Below are 20395 nucleotides of genomic sequence, written 5' to 3'. Positions count from 1 at the left end.
TGAAACAGGTATCCGTCCTGGGTTCTCAGACCTCATTGAGTCTTTTTCGAAGGAACCTTCCAGAGTTCCGAAGTCTGAGTTTGCATACGAATGTCTTCCAGGAGATTGTTTGCTTGAGCTACAAATATTGTATGGGGAAACATCTTGGGATATGCCCGATCTCCCGGAGGTTCGTAGTCTGGACGTCGAGAGAGGGCGTCAGCTATTAGATTTTGTGTCCCGGGAACGTGGTGAATCTGGAACTGGTATTGGGCAAAGAATAAGGCCCACCAAGCTTGACGGCTGTTCCTACATTCCAAGGCTTGCGGTACTTGTAGGTTTCGATGGTCCTTGCGGACCTGGACAGGATGCTTCGCTCCGAGGAGTAGATGACGCCACTCGGATGGCCAGCAGTTCCTTTTCCAAGACTGAGTAATGGGTTTCACTGGGAGTTAACGTCCGGGAAAGGTAAGCGATGGGGTGTTCCATCCTGTTCTCGAATAGCTGTTTGAGGACGGCTCCAATAGTGTAACTGGAGGCATCTGTCTCCCCTTTGAATGGTCGGTTGACATCAGGTTGAGCCAGGATGGGAGCTTGTGTAAACTCAGTCTTCAACCTTTGAAAGGCTTCCTCTTGAGTTGTGGTCCAAAGGAAGGGAACATCTTTCTTTAACAGGACAATGATTGGTTGGACTATCTCGGAAACGGAAGGTATGAATTTCCTGTAGAAATTAGCTAAGCCCAGGAAAGACTGGATTTGTTTCACAGAGGTGGGGCTTGGCCAGGATAATATAGCCTTAACCTTGGATTGATCCATTCCAATGCCTTCTGGACTAAGGATAAATCCTAGGTAGTGTACAGTAGAAACATGGAAGATGCATTTCTCGGGCTTTGCCAGGAGCTTGTTTTCGCGTAGTCGTTGTAACACTGCCTTTACATGTTCTTCGTGCTTGGAAATGTCCTTCGAAAATATTAGGATATCGTCCAGATGGACAATCACAAAAAGGAATAGCATGTCTGAGAACACCCTATCCATGAAGCGTTGGAAGACCGCCGGGGCATTAGCAAGTCCAAAAGGCATGACCAAGTATCTTAATGACCAAAGGGTGTTCTAAAGGCCGTTTTCCACTCGTCTCCTGCCCTATTGCGAATCAGATGGTAGGCACCCCCGAGATCCAACTTGGTGAAAACAACTGCGCCCCTTACTGCCTCCAGAATGGCCGAGATCAAGGGTAACGGATAGCGATCCTTAAGGGTGCATTGATTTAAACCTCGATAGTCCAGACACGGTCTGAGTTCCTTGGTGTCTTTCTTGGGAACAAAAAACAGTGAGGCCCCTGCTGGGGAATTAGAGGGTCGTATGGTGCCATTTGCAAGATTAGTATCCAGGTATTCTCGAAGGGCTTTCTTTTCAGGTTTGGATAAGATGAACATCCTCCCAAAGGGAATTACAGCGGAAAGGTCCGTTTCTATAGCACAGTCTTCTGGTCTATGGGGAGGTAATGCCTGGACAATGGGAGAGGAGAAGACATCAGAGTATTCTTGATATATCGCCGGAACCCGGATAATGTTTGAGACAGAGATTGCACCTTGGTGATTCGTAGGAGTTCCTTCTGATGGTGTCGGAGCAAGGTCTGACAATAAACAGTGGGACATACAAAATTCTGAGCCCAGGAACAAGGAACCCGCTGCCCAATTGATGTACGGATTGTGTTTTTGAAGCCAGGGCATTCCCAAAACCATTGGGTAGTGGGCCGACTTGATGATGTCAAATTTTATCCTTTCTCGATGGTGGTTTATGGCAAGTTCGACGTCCTTGGTCTGAAGGGTTAGGGGTCCTGAAGAAAGGGGTCTTCCATCAATAGCTTCTACAGGTTGCATGATAGTCTGGGATTCGCAAGGAATATGGTGTTTAAGAACCCATTCTTGGTCTATGAAAATCCCCATAGCTCTACAGTCCACCAGTGCCAGGATGGGATGCGTTTCCTTCTTGGATGGCGATAAGAAGGCCTGTAAAATCACCAAAGAATTTTTTCCAGGAGAGTTCAAGGATGGAATTGATGTGGAGCAGGCATCTCTCTCTGGACCTGTGCTCCATTTAGGATTGGGAGCTGGCGTTTCCCGAGTGCCATGGGGGGTGGGGCTATTGGGCACTCTCTTACTAAATGTTTGTCTGATGCACAATACATACACAACCCGGTATGGATCCTACGCATTCTTTCCTGGGAGGCTATGGGTCCACGGAATGCCCCCTAGCTGCATAGGTTCAGGCTCGTTACTTGAAGTGGAAATACCTTCGGGTTCGAGAGTATCCCAATGGGGCTCTTCTGGAGTGGCGACTTGCTTTTCTTTTTCTCTGCCTTTCTCTCTTGAATGCGAAAGTCAATCTGCAGGGCAAGATCCATTAGGGCCTGATAAAAACTTGGGCGCGCCACTCTGGCTAGTTCATCCTTGATGTCTTTGTTTAGCCCTCTTCGAAATAGGGTAAAACAAGCTTCAGGGGACCAATCCGCCTCTTTAGCCAGCTGTTTGAAGCGTGTGACATACGTAAGCATATCCTGGGTTCCTTGTTGAAAGTCGAGTAGACGTTCCTGGGCACTGTAGACCTGCTCTGGCGGTCAAACATGGTTTTAAGAGCCTGTATGAAACCATCGTAATCATCCAGGAGAGAATCCCCAGAGTTAACCAGTGGGGTGGCCCAGATCAAGGCATTGCCGGAAAGATGCGAAATAATAAAGGCCACCTTAGCCCTGGATGTAGAAAAATAATAAGGCTTGAAAGTAAAGGGGACCAAACATGAGTCAAGGAATCCACAAAGGCTCTTTGCAGAACCATCATATTTATCAACAACGCCGCCCAGTATTACACTCTCTTTCATAGCGGATTCACGGGACAACACCAATTGCTTTAAGGCGGCGTTCTCTGCCTTTGAATTTTGCACTTCGGTCGTCAGCTCTTGCATGCCACGCATTAGGTCCTGGATTGCCGCTTCCATGTCTGAATCGAATTCAGTCAGGTGGCGTCTCAATCTGTCACAGGTTTCGTGTTTTCTCACCTGTTTATGTTGCCTTGCGGGATCCTTCGCCGGGGTTTTCTTCCGTGCTGTTCGGGTCTTGTATAAGCCCGCTCGGCAGTCGTCGGTGTTACGCTCACCTGGCTCCCACAGAGGCGTCGATCTGAACTGGACAGCTGCGGTCTCCACCAATGTGACGCGTAGGGCCGAGATGACGGACTGGACTGGCCCACCTAGCTTTGTTTGCTTGGCCTGTAGGAATATTCTTCTGCAAAAGGAGAAAGGGAATTAACCACCCGTGGAGTTGAGCGTAAATTCCACCCACCCCCGCTGTTCTCCCCACAGATCACCTTTGATGTCCCCTCTTATAGTCTCACCTGATGGTTTGAAAAGATGAGCTCTCCATCCTGCATTGCGCGCAGGGGCACGTTGATAACCAGTTGCTTCACTGGCTCGAAGGAATTGGTGAGTTCCAGAACAATATTGACTCCGAAAAATATGTAGTTTGTAAGAGTTCACATGTCTGACTTTCACTCTTGTCCGATTCCTTGCAGTTTGCAGCTTGACCCCAGCGAAGAGTTCCTCGTGGTAGCTGACGAAGTTCAGGTAAGGATTTGGCTTATCCTACACAGTTCAATAAAATAAGGCCAGAATGTAAGCTGCTTGTTCCCTTATTCAGGTGTGGCGAGAAAATATGAAGTTCGGGGAATTATGCCTCCGGCGGTAAAATTAGGTAAGTCTATTGCGGTGAGAAGAGTTCCCCTTATTTGTCCCGTTTTCTCACCTTTATGTCCTTTTGTTCCCCTTAGGGGACGGGGTGCGGATGCAATGGAGACTGTGCCGACCCGTGAAGAGGAATAGTACCCCTGGCGGTAATCAGGTAAGTCTATGGGGGTAGTTACTATTGCCTCTGTTTAGTTCCTTGGCTCACCTTTGCTGTTCTTGTGTTCCCCTTAGGTGCCAGAATGCGGCGGGAACGTGCAGAAGGATGCGGTGGATCGTGAGGATGCTGCGAAGGCCGACGAGTTCAGCGCGGCGCTGCAGCAGGCTAGGCGGCACGCGTAAATGCTTCTTTCTTCCAGCTCGAAGGTGCAGTGGATCCGGAATTCCAGTAAGGATCGAAGGTTTGGTCTTATTCTAACCTTTTCTCCTTCTGTTCCTCCCTTTTTCTAGGAGCTGCAGACTCGAGGTGGGCATGGCAGAAGACTGGATTCAGGCTTGCTGACACGGTGAGCGTTACGCTGCTGGATGCAGAATAACGCGAAGCGTGTGCTGCTCTTCGGTACGTGCTTTAAATAGCCTCCAAAGTAGTCCCAGGTAAGTATTCTTCCCCAGCCCCACCCGAGTAAAAAATAGTCCATAGGTAAAATAGTCCCTTCCAAGCCTCATTTGGCTTGGAGCTCTGCAGCATGGTCTGCACAAGGTATGCTTGCAGCATGGTCTGCATCAGGTAAGTTCTACTCTATGAGCCTGGCACCTATGGCGCTAGGACTGACTCTCCATATGAGCCTGGTGCCATAGGCGCCAGGACCGCACCCAAACAGCCCTTAGCAGGGGCTTTTGGGCTTGCTCAAAACAACTTGATGCCTGCTTCAGTTGCTGGACCTGGTCTGGTTCCCCGGGAGTAGGCATCATTACAGCACTCCCCCCCCCAAGGCCCCTCCTAAAGTCATTCTTCCCCATGGTTTTGGTTTGTCTGGGAAATTTCGGTGGAATCTTTTCACCAATCGAGGTGCATGCACGTGGTCACTAGGTTCCCAAGACCTTTCCTGTGGTCTATACCCTTTCCAGTTGATTAAATAAAAAAGTTTTGACTTCACCATCTTGGAGTCCAGGATGTTCTTAACTTCAAATTCGGGTTCCCCGTCTATAAGGACGGGGTCCTGTGGCTTGGTTAGTCTTGTCCCTGGTTGCACTGGTTTCAAAAGTGACACATGACAGACGGGATGAATTTGCATATTAGCAGGTAAGTCCAACTTGACGGTCACCGGGTTGATAATGGCCTTAATAGAGTAAGGTCCCAAATATCTAGGGTTAAAGGTCCGCGTTCCCTTGAGAGGTATGTGTTTTGTGGCCAACCATACTTGGTCCCCTATCTGGTACTGTGGAGTATCACTTCTATGCCGATCAGCATCTTTCTTATATTTCTCCTTCGCCTGTTTCAAATGTGCAGTTGCCTCCTTAAAGGCTTGTGTAATCGTAGCATGTAGATGGTCCACTGCGGGCATTTCTAAGTGTTAGGGTGAGTCAAGGTCTGAGGTAGGAGGGTGGTTCCCATATAGGGTATAAAAGGGACTTTGCCCACTTGCAGAATGTACTGAATTATTGTATGCATATTCGGCAATCCAAAGGATGTCCTTCAAATTACTCTCAGTTTGATGTAACATACAACGCAGGTATTGTTCAAGAGTCTGGTTGGTCCTCTCCGTTTGACCATCGGTCTGGGGGTGGTGACTGGTCGATAATCTCACGTCGATTTGCGCCAATTGACAACATTTCTTCCAAAAATGTGAAATGAATTGACTGCCCCGGTCAGAGACCAACACGGACGGAAATCCATGTAAGCGAACAATGTTTTCGAGGAATTCTTTGGCCATGATTAAGGCTGAAGGTAGTCCTTTTAAAGGAATGAAGTGGGCCATCTTGGAAAAAAGATCCACAATAACTAGAATGGTCTTAAACCCATTACAAGGAGGTAGAGTAGTAATAAAGTCTAACGATAAGGTGTGCCATGGTGTAGGCGGAATGTCTAATGGTTGTAAGAGTCTAGCTGGTTTTTTCTTTTGACTTTTGTTTTGGGCGCAAATGTCACAAGACATCACAAATGATTTAATATCCTTTCGCCAGGTGGGCCACCAGAATTGTCTTTTAATCTTAGCTTCAGTTTTTGCAATACCTGGGTGCCCCTCCATTAGGGTATCATGATAACGGGAAATTACTTGCTCTTGTAGTTCCTTGTGTGGCAGAAACAGTCGCCCTTGGTAATAAGGCAGATCATTGGTGACAGAGTAGTCCGGGCCTTTCTTTACCCAGTCCTGCAGGGCTCTAGGATCAAAGAGTTGCTGGATCTTTACCTGAATGTCCTCTAGTGTCTGTAGAGTAGTCATGCCAAGGATCCTTTGTTCGGAAATTATAGGTACTGGTTCTGGGCTCACTTCTGCCTCTCCCATCCCTATTCGGGATAAGGCGTCTGCTTTACCATTCTTACAACCTGGTCGATAGGTTATCACGAAATCAAACTCGGCAAAGAACAATGCCCATCGGAGTTGACGTGACGATTGGGCCTTGGCTGTTTTTAAATACTGTAAGTTCCGGTGATCGGTGATCACAGTAATGGTACGCCTGGCACCGAGAAGATAGTGCCGCCAAGCCTTGAAGGCGGATTTAATGGCTAATAACTCCTTGTCGGTAACCGCATAGTTTAACTCGGGTGCCGAGAACTTTCTGGACCAAAATGCTACTGGGTGAAGCTGGCCAGTTTCAGGGTCCTTTTGAGACAGGACAGCTCCCATGGCTAGACTGGATGCATCAGTTTCCACTATGCATGGAAGTTCAGGGCGTGGGTGCTTTAACACAGGTGCAGACCTGAATTTCGCTTTCAGCTCCTAGAAGGGTTTTCAGCTTCTTCAGTCCATATAAAGCGTTTATTTTTTCTCAAGAATGCTGTGATAGGATGTACGACATGTGAAAAATCTGGGATGAATCTGCGGTAGAAATTGGCAAAGCCGAGCATGCTTTGTACTCCTTTAACTGAACTTGGTGATGGCCACTTAAGGATTGCGTCCACCTTTCGTGAGTCCATTCGGACTCCCTTTGGGGTCAGGATAAACCCAAGGAATTCAACTTCTGTGGCATGAAAAACGCATTTTTCTAGTTTTGCATATAGTTTGTGCTGGCGCAATTTCTCAAGGACTGCTCGGACGTGCTTCACATGGTCAGATTCTGACGAAGAATATGCTAGAATATCATCGATATACATGACAACACAAACATCAATGAGTTCACGAAGGACATCGTTCATAAACTATTGGAAGGCTGCTGGTGCATTGCACAACCCGAAAGGCATCACCTGGTACTCGAATAACCCATACTTAGTGCGGAAAGCAGTCTTCCATTCGTCGCCCTCTTTTACACGTTGCCCTCCGGAGATCTAATTTAGTGTATATACAAGCGTCCTTCACTTGGTCTAATAGTTCAGGGATCAGAGGCAATGGGTATCGGTTCTTAACAGTTATCTGGTTCAATGCGCGGTAGACTATGCACGTTCTGAGGTCACCTTCCTTTTTGGACATGAAGAACAAAGCTGAAGATGCAGGGGACTTGGATGGGCGAATAAAGGCATTGGCAAGGTACTGGTCTAAATATTGTCATAGGTGAAGGTTCTCAGGTTCCGTAAGGGCATAGATCCTGCTACAAGGGGGTTGTGCACCGGGTATGAGATTGATTTGACAATCATACGATCTGTGAGGAGGTAAGGTGTTTGCCTGTTCCTTTTGGAAGACATCCTGGAAATCTTGGTATTCAGGAGGTAGTTGCATGACTGCTGTGGTTACTGTGGCCAGGCCTACTTTCTGATTTTTCTGTGGGTAACAGGTTTGTGCACAATCCGGGAAGGTTATTCTCTTCTCTCGCCAATCAATACAAGGATTATGTGTTTCCAACCAAGGTATCCCCAGTATTATTTGGAACTGTAGGGCTTTGATTAGATCAAACACAATAGTCTCTCGATGCCCATCCTGACCCAATAGTGTCATCTCTGCGGTGGAATGAGTTACAGGCCCAGAGGCAATTTCAGTTCCATCGACTGTGGTGATGACATCTGAGGTGTTTTCTTTCGGCAGAGAGGTAGATTCATCCTGGAAGCCAATTCATAGTCCACATAGTTTCCTATGGCACCGCTATCAATGTATGCCCTTACTGCGTGCATACGCGATGGCTGCCCTGGATCTACCAGGACCATTGGTATGATGAAATGCGAGGTCTGAGTATCCTTCTTCAAGCTCGGCAAGCGGACCTCTACGCTTGTCGGGCATGGTCGTTTCCCGAGTCTGACTCCATATGGCTTTTATCAGCAGCTCCTACCACCTTCTTGGGTGGTTTTACAGGGCAATCATGAAGAAAATGCCCAGAAGTTCCACAATATAGACACAATTGCCTTTGTCGTCTCCCTTCTCTTTCCTTCTGGGTTAAGGGTCCTTTAACCCCTCCGATTTGCATGGGTTCTGAAGCATCTGCTCCTTTGTGGTTAGCGTGGGTTTTGACCAACACCCGATTCTCAAACTTGGCTCGATCAGCCTTTCTGTTCTGAAGTCTGTGATCTAACTGGACCACTAAGTCTATATATTCAGCGCAGTCTTGAGGTGGGTTCACGACTTGAGCCAAGACATCCTTGAGTTCTCCTCAAAGCCCTCGATGAAATAAAGTGATTTGTTTTACCTCAGGCCATATAGTTTCCACTATCAACCTATTAAAGGACGCGATGTAGGATAGAAGGTCCTGGTTACCCTGTCGTAGGGACAAAAGTTCGTTATCCAGGGCCTGTCCTTGGGAGTGCCGGGCAAATAGTCTTTCCATGCTAGTTTGAAAGCCCTGAAAATCCCGAAGAATTGGGTCATCCTGAGTGACTCGTGGAATTGACCAATCAGCTGCACTGCCACTGAGATATGACAATACAAAGGCTACCTTGGCTTGGTCGTTTGGGAAGGCTCCAGGTCTGCATAAAAAGTGCAGGCGGCATTGGTTCATAAACACGGCGAACCTTTTGGGATCTCCGGCAAAGCGTTCGGGTGGAGCTAATGGAATATTTCCTGGTAGCTTTATTTGGACAGGGTTACTCGATAACACAGGAGCTGAATTACCCCCGGAACCAGGTAGGGGTGCTTGTCCAGCCTGGCTTTGCAATAGTTGCCTAGCAAGGTCATCAGTTTGCTCCTTTGACAAAATCAGTTCTCTCCTAAGAGCATTAGTTTCTTGATGGGCTGAATGCACTACAGCCCTCAGTTCCCCTAGTAATTGGGCCAATTGGTCAGTTTCTGAGGTATCCATAACGCCCGCGTGGGAATTTGTGGGTAGGCTTCGCGTTCTGTTACGCTCACCTGGCTCCCACAGAGGCGTCGATCTGATCTGGACAGCTGCGGTCTCCACCAATGTGACGTGTAGGGCCGAGATGACGGACTGGACTGGCCCACCTAGCTTCGTTTGCTTGGCCTGTAGGAATAGTCTTCTGCAAATGGAGAAATGGAGAGCGTAAATTCCCCCTACCCCCGTTGTTCTCCCCACAGATCACCTTTGATGTCCCCTCTTATAGTCTCACCTGATGGTTTGAAAAGATGAGCTCTCCATCCTGCATTCAGCGCAGGGGTGCTTTGATAACCAGTTGCTTCACTGGCTCGAAGGAATTGGTGAGTTCCAGAACAATATTGACTCCGAAAAATATGTAAGAGTTCACATGTCTGGCTTTCACTCTTGTCCGATTCCTTGCAGTTTGCAGCTTGACCCCAGCGAAGAGTTCCTCGTGGTAGCTGACGAAGTTCAGATAAGGATTTGGCTTATCCTACACAGTTCAATAAAATAAGGCCAGAATGTAAGCTGCTTGTTCCCTTATTCAGGTGTGGCGAGAAAATATGAAGTTTGGGGAATTATGCCTCCGGCGGTAAAATTAGGTAAGTCTATTGCGGTGAGAAGACTTCCCCTTATTTGTCCCGTTGTCTCACCTTGTCGTTCTTTTGTTCCCCTTAGGGGCCGGGGTGTGGCGAGGATGCAATGGAGACTGTGTTGACCCATGAAGAGGAATAGTACCCCCGGCGGTAATCAGGTAAGTCTATGGGGGTAGTTACTATTGCCTCTGTTTATTTCCTTGGCTCACCTTTGCTGTTGTTGTGTTCCCCTTAGGTGCCAGAATGCGGCGGGAACGTGCAGAAGGATGCGGTGGATCGTGAGGATGCTGCGAAGGCCGGTGAGTTCAGCACGGTGCTGCAGCAGGCGAGGCAGCGCGTGTAAATGCTTCTTTCTTCCAGCTCAAAGGTGCGGTGGATCCGGAATTCAGGTAAGGATCGAAGGTTTGCTCTTATTCTAACCTTTTCTCCTTCTGTTCCTCCCTTTTTCTAGGAGCTGCAGACTCGAGGTGGGCGTGGCAGAAGACTGGATGCAGACTTGCTGACACGGTGAGCGTTACGCTGCTGGATGCAGAATAACGCGAAGCGTGTGCTGCTCTTCGGGCGTGGTTTAAATAGCCTCCAAAGTAGTCCCAGGTAAGTATTCTTCCCCAGCCCCACCCGAGTAAAAAATAGTCCCTATGTAAAATAGTCCCTTCCAAGCCTCATTTGGCTTGGAGCTCTGCAGCATGGTCTGCACCAGGTAAGCTTGCAGCATGGTCTGCATCAGGTAAGTTCTAATCTATGAGCCTGGCACCTATGGTGCCAGGACTGACTCTCCATATGAGCCTGGCGCCATAGGCGCCAGGACCGCACCCAAACAGCCCCTAGCAGGGGCTTTTGGGCTTGCTCAAAACAACTTGATGCCTGCTTCCGGGGTTGCTGGACCTGGTCTGGTTCCCCGGGGGTAGGCATCATGACAGTTGGATTCCAGGATTCGTTCAGCTTCTTCGTCCGGGATCAAGAAAACTCCAGGAAGACCAGGAAGGAAGAGTGCACACGGGGAGGTGTGCGCAGAACGCGGAAAGAACAGGTACAAGGAAAGGGAAGGAGAAGGAGAGGGTCCGGGTATTAGAGCAGCAACTCAGTTCCAGGAGCACAACGCGACGCACGTCTAGCCTCAGCTAACGATAGCGTTGAGACGCACGGAGCCGCAGGGGCGTGGTTAATTTATAGAACATGCTGCATGGACATAAAGGTCGATAGACCGCGTTCTGCGAATACGGCCATGTTGGGTGTACTACAGCGAGTAACCCCCGACGTGCCAGGGACCAGGAGGACCAAAAGGGGCATGATCGATGGATCATGACAGCTTCTCCTTGGCTTGATTCACAATGTCTTTGGTTTTCACAATTTAGAGCTCACTGATCTGGGTGCAGTTATCAGACCACATGATCCTCCCATCACAGGTCGCACAACCAGGATCCCTAGGCTCTTCTGCCCCACAGGTTCTTCTGTACTTGCCCCTCTGTTCAGAGTCACATTCACTTAGCTCCTCTTTGTTGGCTTCTTGGCTCTGCCAACACTCTTCTGGCTTTTCCTAGTTAGCCTCTTGGCTTTGCCACAACATGTCACACACCTCTTGCCAGTCTTTGGCCGTGCCGCACTGCATCCATTCATAGAGTTCACTTTCTGATGGTCTTATTCATGCCCCACCTTTCCATGCCACTCTTTCACACTTGCCCTCTTTTCGGTATGTTGCTTTCACATGGGAATGTTCCCTTTGGCCGTCATCTGCTACTTGCTTTACCCATAAAGTTCTATTCCATTCAGTGTTCAATATGCTTAATTTCAAGATCTCATTCAGTTCCGTATCGTAACGAAAGCATGCTATCAAACAGTAAGATAGACACACGTGATCACAGTTCAAGGGTGTATATTGAACTTCAATTGGGTTTGAAGAATGCCTATCTAATCCTAAATCTAAAGATTGGAGTAAGCTACGACCATCGAATAATAATAACGCAGTCCTAGTCAAGTCTGTCAAAATAAAAGTGCCTAACTAATAAACCTATTGCCAATCCTTAATTCTAAATACAAATAGTGTGGGAAACAATGTTATGCGAAAGAAAAGTGTTCAAGAAATTATATGTCAGGATATTCAAGCTGTTGGCTTCCCTGCCCCACGTTTTCAGCAGGGAGAAGGCAGCACACTCAAGCTTAGCATACTCTCTGGCTTCTCCAGCATGAGGATGCAGTTCAAAACTTCAACATCGGGGCCTTATGTGATAGAATATCTTGGCCACTAAAAGTCTCTTACTTCATATGGCCTGATGCAACATGACAAATATTAAAGTTCCTTTCTTCTTATGGTTTCACATATACAACTTCTCGGGTGATTTACCGGTCCCCCTCCAACGGGCTCAGACCCACTATGACACAAAATCTTCAATTAGTCTCCCTCCGCCAGGTTGGGACCAAATATTTTGCATACACAAATTCTCAGGTGATTTTCTGTTCACCCGGGGTCCCCCTCTGCCAAACTCAGACCCACTTTAACACAAAACCTATGATTGGTCTCCCTCCGCGGGGCTCGGAACAAATTTCTGTACTTCATCAAATTTAAGACTTTCGAATGTGTGCAGGGTTTTGCTTTACCTGTCGCAGGACCACTTCGATTCACAATTACTCGTTCTCTTCTTGATATAACGCTTTTCTCACTTTCACATTTGCAACTTCTCAGCTGGATACCTTACAGAGACCTTCGATTGAGCACCCACGCGTTGACGGAGCTCTCTGTCCAAAAGTGTGGTATCTTGCGTTTAAAGTTCAGTCACTTATCAGCAGTTCAACTTTACTTGCGTCTCTTATCACATGCATTTTAAACATGTTCGTTCCAATGTTTGCCATACAATGTTGCTGCTTGCAACCTTGGCTTCAACACAGACCGGTCTTGTATCGCTTTCCCCAACTCACCGGCTGTGTTGATTTCACTGATGCTGATTTGTTCTTGAAGCCAAGAACGGTACCACGGCGGCTGGTGATTCTCCCCACCTTGATTATTGATACAGATGGGCCCCGGGTATCTCCGACACACAATGCAGGATTCTTCAGCCTGGTTTCCTGGTCTTACACTTTCTATTCTTGAGGTTTCTGAAAAATAACGGCTCCTTATCGAAAAGGTCAAGGGAACTTTCCTCCTTGCGATCCCCTTCTGTTTTGCCATTTTTCCTCTCTCGTTCAGCTGCTATCTCGAAACTGCTGTTTCCTTGTGTGCTTTGCCTCGCTCAGAGTGTGCTCTCATGCGCTGCCTTTTATCCGTGTGGGGATGCTTAATGGAAGTCAGGTGTGTGTGATGGTTAGTAATTACCTGAACTCACCTGACCATTGTATTGGGACACGTCAAGTTTTCACTCAGTTCGGCATTCAATATGCACAATATTCAAATAAGTTTCAGGTTTTTCATTCAATTCAATACTTTGCTACTTATGCGCAGCCCACTAGGAGCGCCCCAGTTTTGAGTGCCTTTCCCTGACACTCACCAGTCGTCTGCGTTCCTCCCTGGCGGCTCCTAATGCTTCCTCCTGCTTCTCAGGTTGGCAGGCCGGCCTCTGCGAGCTATGCTCGCACACCGGGTGCAGTCTTGCACACGCCAGCAACTCCACTGCCTCTGCAGGGACGCGGATGGCATCCTCTCATCTGTCCTGCTCACTTGCAGCTCCAGCTGCTCGTTCTCGCACACGGAGGCTCCCACAACTGTGACAGCCTAACAGCCCTTCTCGTCTTGGGCTACACAGGTCCTCCGGGATGCCGGCCAGAGTCCTGGCTCCTTCTCAGGTACCACCACAGCTGCCTCCTGTCGAAAAGGGCCCCCTTCTGGTTTCTTCCACACAATCCTCAGTGTTTCTCTCTCTGCTGTTCGCTGGTTCTCCCTTTACACAGCTGTAACCACTTGAGAGGTTGCAGGTGTGGATTCTCAATTGGGCTTGCCTGGCTATAATTAAAGGGACGTGCCTGACCCTTACAATACTCTTCATGCATCCTCCTCATCCTAGTACAATAGTGGTGCAATGGGTTTTTAGTGTTTATTCCTCTCAGTCGCCTCTTCCTCCTCCCAGTACTCTCAGAGGTAAAATGTGGGGATATGAGCGGAGCTGGCTTACAGTAGCCTATAAAGGCTGAGCAAAGGTTAGGTTGGTCTTCAATAGGGAAAGGGGGATACCATGCCTCTCCTGTGGGCACCCGAGTCCCAATCCCCAAGGGCCCTCCTCCCGGGTCATTCTCCCTTGCTTCTCCACCCCCATGATCAGGATCCAAACGCGATGGCCTTTCCCTGGCCACCTGAGAAGAGGATCCAGGGGTAGTAGGAGTAAGGATATGCTCAGGTTTCTCACAAAAGCCTTTAGAGAAGCCCTGTCATGCTGGGGATGTATCTTGCCATTCTCAAACCTATTTCATCTGCAGACTAATGGGATCAATGAAAGAGTGAATAGGATTATAAAACATGCCCTGGCTAAATGAATCCTTTCTTCTGGGGTTAACTGGATAGAGATGTTGCCTTTGATAAAGAGAAGTATACATAATTTACCATGCCAATCACAAAGTAATGGTAAAGGCCCTATGAAATGCTATATGTCACACCATTGTGCGTGCATCACTTATACAATCCTTCCAGTTCCCTCAATAGGCCAAATCAACTGCTTGTCACCACAACACTGAGACACTCATTGAAGGTGCAGAAAAAGCTCCTGGCTGAAGATAGCATAATTAAGGAGGAGACCTGTTTTTCTTAGAATCTGCTTTGATGCAGATAGTTGTATTCCTACAAATAAACACCCAGTACAGGTTATCAAGCTTGTGGGTACAATAACAGCAGTCCTGCCAGCTCTGCCACCCCAAAAGTAACACAGCAGGTCTCAATTGACCAATTGAAACCAGATCCAGGTGGTTACTCCCTTGTAAGCAAAAGAGAACAGTTCTCCTCTTGAACAACCTGGACAGCAGGGGCAAAAGATGGTGAGTAGGAGTTAATGATGAAGGAGAAAAAAGAAGAGTCATTCAATTTTGGCTATTGACACAATAACAGGGACTTTTGCTGAATTAAACAAAGACACAAGATGTTCGCGTACCCTCAGCCACCAGTTTTAGAGAAGAAGATGGAAGACACTTTTTGATACTAAAACTCCCTTTTTGGTATTCCTAGAGATCATCGTAACTGTAGATTTTGCAATCAAGGGAATGTGTGTTTTTTAGTTACCAGTGTTTAATAATCCAGAGACAGGCTCACTTTGACTTTTTCTTATCTCAGTATAATACTCTTACACCGGAAACTTTGATGGCCTATGTTGTTGAATGCTCAAAAGTGTCTTTAATAATAGCTATTTGAATTAAATTTTATTGGAAGCTTAGATGATACATTTCATAATGTAATGTTTTAGAATCTTGGGTGACTAACATGAAATGTATTTTGAAATTAATAAATTAGTATATTTAATTGTTATTGCTGGACCTAAGTTCGGTTTCTAAGCTCAGATCTGGGATTCAAACCTCTGTTTCTCTGCGTGGTCTTCCTTCCAAGACCAGCACTGTGCCCCTGTGCTATCCTCAGTTCACTGATTATTGATTAATTGATGTGTATTTTTATGAATTGATATCTGTAATAATGTCTGGTGCCATAATTATGTAAAAATGATAAGTCTGTGAAAGATTTGAAATTTAAGTCAAACACAATTAAAAAAAAAGAATAAAAAAAAAGAAGTTTGCTAAATGATCTGCACTTCTGAGAGAGGAATCTGATACTTTTATCTGGTATACTACCTCTAATAAAGTGAATGGCTCCCCCGAATGTTGGGAGCCCCAGGTACAATCCAAAAGTTTCACAGTGCCTCTGATTTCTAATGTGGGACCTATGCTTCCTTTCTCTGTTTTGCAGACAAAGGTTGGCTTATTAAATGATGAAATCTTGCATTTTACAACAAATTGATCCAGCCAGTATATAAGATACTACACAAAAAGAGTTGCTTCCCAGACATTCCAGGAAATATGGGGGTAGGTGCCACCTTTACATTAACATTATCATTCACTGCATCTAGAATTTATAAGGAATTCGTCTTGAGCGACTCTGTCTCTGCCAGAATGACATCGCAAAGGGAGTGGCTTTTGGAATGTAGTCAGATATTCTTTAGAAGAAAATCTAGGAAAAAGTTGAAGGGTCTTATCTATCTGCTAATATCACTCAGACATTATGCATGTTACTAAATAGGTATTTTCCTACCGGTGTTACTGAAAAAGGGAAAGGTTACTGTTACTGATAATTCTATTTTTTTGTGTGTGTTCTTGTTTCATAAATGAAACCTTACACAATTATATTGTACCAAAATGAGTAACAAAGAGAAAAAAGAAGAAGAAAAATACACATAAAATCCCTTTTCCGCAGCCGTTCCCTATAATTAAAGACTTAGGTATAAAATCCCAGCCCCCTTATCTAGGTCAGATCAAATCAGCTCAGTATGCAAATCAGGCTACTTTAAAATCAAGGTGTTATGGAACATTTTTCTGCGTTATCCCCCTCACTTACGTGCTCCAGTGGTCCTCCTCTGTATTTGGCTTGTTGTTGTCAGACTAATGCAATGCTCTTTTTTGGCCCAACCTGTATGCCTATTTAATCGTGTACAGGTATTGCAGGACTCCGCAGCCAGAGCTGTATCTGGGCTTTCTTCATTTGATCATATTTCACCCATTCTTCGTAACCTTTACTGGCCCCCAGTTCTTCAACAGGTTAAATTTAAGTCACTCTGCATTGTGCACCAGGCCTTTTTTGGTCATGGATCTGAGTCTTTACAGAGTAGGTTTCATTGTTATATCCCAAACAGATCCCTACGCTCCGCATCCAACCTAACCTACTAATTCAAGTCCATAGATTCCTTCGCTCCAGAACTAGGGGCCATGCCATTTCTGTCGTAGCTGCCCAGCTCTGGAATAAGCTTCCTATTAATCTTCAAGCCACAAATGACCACCTGCTTTTTCAACGTCACTTAAAGACTCTTCTTCCAGTTTGTAATAGACGGGTCTCTCCTGTTGGATTGTTCTTTTAGAGCGCCATGATGCGCTATATAAATTCTTTTAACATTAAATACATATCATATCACCACACAATTTCCATAAAACAGACCATACTAAAAGACGAAATATTGGAAACATTCTTTTGCATAAAATGTATAACATTTCATCTAGATTATTCAAAAAGATGTCAAAACAGTGCATAGTATAAAGTGCATACTCAGTTGTCAGCAAGTATTATGTCCCTTCTTAACATAACCAATTTTATAATAAACATATAGGGACTTTATTATAAAACACTGTATGGAAAGAGGGAGAAGAGGAAGAAGAAAAAAGAGCTAATAAACAGTAAATACTAAAGGGGACATACGATTTGCACACAATAATCCTAAATTATAAAATCCCACGAGAGTCTTATTTTCCAGAATCAATAGGATTTCATTAACACATCTTAGCACTGCCGATACCAATGCTATACAAGTGCAGACCATATTGTAGCCCATAACTGCACAGGATCATAAATCCTCAGATCTTTAGTAAAATCCCTACAATATTTCTGTTGGTATATATAAGCTTCTTGGCATTCGCTCAACAGATGTGCTAACGTTTCAATTGTATCATGAGCCTGGCAAAGGCGGCAGATGTTCTGACCTAGGAATCTGCTTCCAAGTGCTGAAATGTCTTCAATGGCTCCCAATGGCGTCAAGGATCAAGCTGAAGACCCTTTGCATTGTCCACAAGGCTTTCTGGGGCCTGGGACCACACTACCTCCAACTCTCTCTTCCTAAATCTGCCTTCTCAAGCTCTCCGCTCCTCCACCTCCAACTCTCTGAGGGTCAGTCGCTTTTCCAAGCAAACAGTTGGGGGCAGATCTCTTTCTTCAGCTGGTGCCTCCCTGCCTCTCTGAAACTTGAGCAGAACCATCTGGAAGCAACTCAAGACCTTTCTCTTTGCTTCTGCCTTCTCTCTTCCTCTCCCTTGCTCATCACCTGCCTGATCCATGCACTGGTCACGCGGGCCCAGGTCCCTGCCTGTCCAGCTGCAATCCCCAATGCCTCTTGGCTCCCCTGCACTTGTGCTCTGCATCTGTGACCCTACAGTCCCCTCTCTTGCACTTACTTGCATCCGTTGGCTGCACTTATGAGTACCCGCACTCGCCGTCCGTTGGCTGCATTCTTGTTGTTCTCTCTTTCCCACACTTCTCCACCATCCCCCCCACCCTTGGCACTTCTCCCCTCGCCCCTTCCCTGCTCTTGTGCGATCTGAATGACAAAAGGCCTAATAACATCGTTGTTGTGTCCTCCCTTTGTTTCCCCCTCCTTGTCTTGTTGTGCCTAGAAATACTTGTGTACATGCGCATTATAAATGCCATATCATATTATATCATTAATCAACACATCCTACACATCCTTTTCGCTTCAGACTTGTCAACCCCCCAAAAAGAAGCAACTAAAATTAAATGGTCACTTAAATCAGTAGATTGTGTATGGAGGCCCTTACATTTATCTCTCATGGTTTTGGAGTCAAAAATATAATATATAGTGGAGAATGCTTTATCCCTCTGCCATGTATGATTCATTATATTATTGTTTGCAAATTCTAAATTGAGGCAGCATAAGTCCCATTCCTTCATCAGGACAATCCATTTTCCCTCATTAAGATTCTCAGAACATTCAGTACCCTTCTCAAATGTGGGTCTAGTGCTAACGGCATGTTCCAATCGCAGTTGAGATCCCACATTACTAATATCTGAATTTTTGGAGTAACCTCCACTATATCTGTATCACCCTTTGCGAGTGGATTCCAATAAAGATTTACAATGAACACATTCTTAAGACAAAAGAAATTCTGCTTTTTTTCTGTAGCTCCACCACCGCAATACACAGATGGGTATTACTGCATTTTATACAATCTGCTCCAATGTAATTTCTAATAGCAGTGAGTAGCCTACCATAAAGCGGCCCACAAGGTCCTTGTCGGGCAGATGGCAGAAAGGTGTAGTAACCATTGAGGAGAAGTATCTCCTTTAACCAAACCTCAATTAATAAGCAGAAAATCTGATAAAAAATCTTTGGTCACCAGCTCTCTTGGTTGTTGCCTCTAGTATTCCAAGAGAATAATTTAAAATTTAATATGGATTTCCTATAGTTTATATTTGATCCCACCAGACGTTTTCCCCTAGCAATTTACATTAGGTACTGTGATGGCATCATGAAGCAAGACACAGACAACAGAGTCTGAATTCTTGAGAACCATCTCCGGTTCCAGAAGCACCTCAAGACCTTCCTCTTCGCTTCTTCCTTTGCCCCTCTTCCCCCCTGCTGAGCTGTTTTCTCTCTTGGCACTGTGCACCTGACCCCCCACTGTCCCTCTGGCCCAGGTACCTGCTCACCCTGCCTCCCTCCTGCACTGCCATTGCACTGGGATCTGTATCTGTACGCATACAGTCCCCCACCTTTCTTCTGCACTTATCAGATATACCCTATCTGACCAATCATGCACTTGCCACTTGCTGGCTGCACTACCACCTTTTCAATGCCTGTATTTATTTATTTATTTCACTTATTATTTATTCTTTTCTCTCCTCTGTTCTACACTTTCCACTTTCCACTACTTCCCCTTCCATGCACTATCCCCCTTTTCCCTTCTCCATGCACTTGCGCGTTCTTAATGTCAATGGACCTACTAAGATTGTTGTTTTTATTTTTTTTGTTCTCCCTTGTTCGCCTCCCTTTGCTTGGTCGCGCTCCGAAACACTTGTGTATGTGCGCGATATAAATAAAATATCATATCATAAACACCTTTATTAACTTAAATGTCCTGATGGTTGAAGGCCTAACTTGCACTATGCTAAGGTGGGATTTCTCTACCTAAATAAAACTAAGGAGCGTCTGAGTCAAAGAGTTCAACTGAAGAATGTGTGTCCAAAACCTATACTTGCCCTCACAGCTTATTCTATACATGGTGTCCCATTGGACTCCATGGGAATGGGGACCACGAAAGGATCAACACCGTTACTAACAGTGTTTCTGTGACAGTCTGCCTACCGTGGCCGCTGTGTCCGGCAGGCAGGGTCTGCCCTGTCGGGCACAGCGGCTCCAGCAGGCAGACTCATAGTATGCCGGTCCGGAAACAACGGTGCCAGTAAGCTTACCGACACTGTTGTTTCCGGACCGGCAAAACTAAACCAATAGGCTCCATATGAGTTCAATTAAAGGTTTATTCAAATAGTAAGTTATTTTAATAAGTGTACCAGGTACGTATCACTAAACCAATAAATTTAGGCTGCTGCAAACTCAGAAAGCAATCATGGTAGTCTCATGTTACCACAAATGGGCACACTTGTCTATTGGTTAACGAGTTGAACATTGAAAACACAAGAACAGAAATATTGGTTTTACTTCAAAGTTTTAGACAGAATAGATAAAAGAAACAAAAACTGAACAAAAACTTCCAATGTTGAATGATGACCTAAAACTAAGCCAACATTCCCAGATTTGGCTTATATTCAGCCACTACATAAATTTTATTGTAGGATTGGCAGAGTTGGATTATTCTGTGTCCTTCATTTTGTTGACAGGTCTGCCTACGTGTACGTGTCCAAAATTAATAACATAAACAACAAATTAAGTAGACATCTTAATGCACGTTTCGAAAAAGGAGCCGCCTGTCTGGCAAATCATTCCACAACATAATTTAGAGTTGCCTTCCTCAGGGCGAGATAACACACAACAACTGGACCCTGTGGGGAA

At 45.8% G+C, this 20395-nt stretch overlaps 1 long non-coding RNA gene across 1 annotated transcript in view; it reads right to left on the bottom strand.

Moving 5' to 3' along the window:
• Window positions 1-20160: 20160 nt before the first annotated feature.
• Window positions 20161-20395, bottom strand: part of LOC138513024 (uncharacterized) — a 130331-nt gene continuing 130096 nt past the window's right edge. The window contains exon 3 of the long non-coding RNA XR_011281654.1: window positions 20161-20385. This is a non-coding gene — a long non-coding RNA (uncharacterized lncRNA). The remainder of the gene's footprint in view (window positions 20386-20395) is intronic.

This window comes from Ambystoma mexicanum, chromosome 12 (genome assembly GCF_040938575.1).
Source record: "Ambystoma mexicanum isolate Mex_15411 chromosome 12, UKY_AmexF1_1, whole genome shotgun sequence".
In the NCBI taxonomy this organism is placed as follows: Eukaryota; Metazoa; Chordata; class Amphibia; order Caudata; family Ambystomatidae; genus Ambystoma; species Ambystoma mexicanum.
Note: the sequence above shows the minus strand (reverse complement) of the source record. Positions and strands in the feature narration are given on the sequence as shown.